Source organism: Rattus norvegicus, chromosome 7 (assembly GCF_021556685.1).
Source record: "Rattus norvegicus strain SHRSP/BbbUtx chromosome 7, alternate assembly SHRSP_T2T, whole genome shotgun sequence".
Lineage (NCBI taxonomy): Eukaryota > Metazoa > Chordata > Mammalia > Rodentia > Muridae > Rattus > Rattus norvegicus.
The window spans coordinates 61,751,099-61,754,035 of record NC_141540.1 but is presented as its reverse complement, the minus strand read 5'-3'; positions in this window follow the sequence as shown (position 1 = coordinate 61,754,035).

Sequence of the window (2,937 nt, the reverse complement as noted above, 5' to 3'; positions counted from 1 at the left end):
GCTCAAGGCAAACTTACCTGAGGCCAGGGTAGAACATGAAGTGTCAGCCATTGACACATACATTGAAGCTTGGACCCCAGGGGAAGTACGAGGAGGTGAGAGCCTTAGGAAGTCATGCTGAGCTAAAGGAAGCAGGTCCCTGGTATTGTATCTTTGAAGGGCATCTTGCTCTGGTCCCTCTGTGATTCCACCCCCCACACCCTCTACCCCCGTCAGTCATGCTGTGAGGTAAGCAGCTTTGTCCTGCCCTCTTTCTCTTTGAACTGTTTCTGCCTTACCATGGGAGGAAAGGCAGTGGCACCACCCAACAATAGACTGCAGTCCTCAACCGTAGTCCAGAATAAATCTTTAGTCCTTTAAACTGTTTTCACCTCAAGTATTTGCCACAAAAAACCCAAACCAGACCAACCAACCAACCAACCAACCAACCAACCAACCAATATAATAAACTGGGTAACATAATCTATAAAATGCTGCCTTAAAATTCTCAAAAACAAAACAAAACAAAACAAAACAAAAAACAAAAAACAAACAAACCAAAAACCAAAAACCAAAAAAAACAAAGAACTACTACCACCACCAAACAACCCTAAAAACAGAGCTATCATGTGACCCAGAAGTCCCACTATGGGACATAAATCCAAAGGAGGTGAAATCATTATGCCAAAGAGACACTCACACTCCCGTATCTGTTTGAAGCGCTATTTGCAGTAGCTAAGATTTTGACTCAGACTAGACGCCCATCAGTGTGTGTATAGGATACTTTCAACCGAAAGAGAATTGAACCAAGTCCTGCCATTTGCAACAGCACACATGCAGCTGAAGGAACTCGGAGTCAAAGACGATGCCGCAGGCCCTCATTCACTTGTAGGAGCCATAAAACTGATCTTGTAGGACAGTGTGGTGGAACAGTGGTCATTAGAGATGGGCAGAGGAGGAGGGAAGAAGCTGGATGAGGGAACCACAACACCACAGACAGAGAAAACTAGCTCTGGTACTCTATAGTACCCTAGGAGATTTACTGAATACGGCAAACGATGCATTTCACAACAGCCGGGAGTCTCCAGCACATCAGAAGGACTAATAGTGGAAGAAGCAGAAGTGCCTGTTACTATGACAACCATTTATTCCATACACATGTCAAATTATAGTGTGCTCTATAAAGACGTATGATGTGTTTCGATTAAAAATTGATATTTTGCGACACAAAAGACAAGTTTTTAAAATACAGTTGATGCTGGGGAGCTGCACCGTTTCTCAGAGGTAAAAGGCATCCCCGTTTTTTGTTTTGTTTTGTTTTTTTTGTTTTCTTTTGTTTTTTATTTTATTATTTTATTTTATTTTTGTCTGCACTTTTCTCGGTGTGCACACTATTCAGCAGATAAAGTCTGGAACCTAGTACCATGCTAGGTATACTACAGATATACCAGCTACATGAGTCTTCCTGGCCAATAGTTTGAACACACACATGAAGTTTACACTATTTTATGGAATAAAATTAAACTAACGGAAGCTTCCCATGAACTATCTGAAAGGGTAGTAAAGCCGCAAGAACTCCCAGAGGCGAAAGGCTGCTGGCCGAGTTAACACCCCCACCCCGCCCCCTATTGCTTTCTGGTTAATTGTCCTTGGCCTCCCATTCTTTGACCCCTCTTTTGCTCTTGCTGCCTAGTTATCCCCCTCTGGATTGAGTCGCCAAGACTACCAAGTTGGATTTGGCAGCTTTGTTGGGGGAGAGCTAGGAGAGGCCAGGCAGGCTATTCCTTCTGGTCCCTTCTTGGTACCATGCCTCTATTGGCAGTTATTGGATTAAACTGTGATGTCTTTTCTGGCCTTTGACTTCAGGCCACTATTGTTAATGTCTGGATGTTTCTCTGAGGAACTTAAAAATTATCCTCCACCCTCCAAGTGTTATATAAATTATTCTTTGTTTCATGTTCCTCTGTTTCATGTCTTGTTGGCCAGGCACCACTGCTCCTGAGCACAGTACAAATTCTTAGAGCTGGGAAGGAAGCAGGGTGCAAAGGGGACTTTGCGGTGACCACGGTGATAGGCATCTTTCACAGACTATCTCTCAACCTAGAAACCTGCAAACAGGCCCATTTGCATATACTTGGTAATGAGAATATAGATTCGGAGGGGGAAAATCCCCTTAAATTGCTACACTTGTCAGAGAGAATCTTGAACTCATAGTCTGGGAGCTGTGGTGTTCAGAGAAAAACAACAAACAGACAAAATGCAAACAAGGACAAGGTCATTGTAACATCCTTTTCAAACGTTCATTCCTTTTGGAACGTGTCAGTTTTTTTGTTTTTTTGGTTTTTTTTTGAAACATGGTTGTTTAACTCAATTAAATCACAGCTGAGGAATTCAATTGAACAACTCAATGTTTGGATTTATTGTATTTAGCACAAGAATACAATATATATTGAATCTATTGATTTAGTGACTCTGGACCAGCCCAGCCATTTTGGGATTAGTAGTTAAATCTCCAAGTGATTCTGCTGCCCAGTAAGGTTTAACAGGTTCTCAACCTGTGGGTGGTGACCCCTTTGGGATCAAACAACACTTCCACAGGCGTATCACCTATCAGAAGTCCTGCATATCAAATATTTACATTATGATTCATAAAGTAGAAAAATAATTTACAATTATGAATTAGCAACAAAAATAATTTTGTGGTTGGAGGGTCACCAGAACATGAGGAACTGTATTAAAAGGTCACAGAATTAGGAAGGGTGAGGACCATAGGTTTAGAAGAATCAGTACAGAGCACAGTCGCTGTGAGGCCAGATTGTCTGAGCTTCAGTCCCAACTTTGCTATATGGTGATTATCATCTCTTCGAATCTCTGTTTCTCCTTTGTGAGGTTGTAAGAAAGATTAGGTTAATCAAAATGGGTTAAAAATGCAGTGAATGGTGCCAGCTCTGTTGCTGA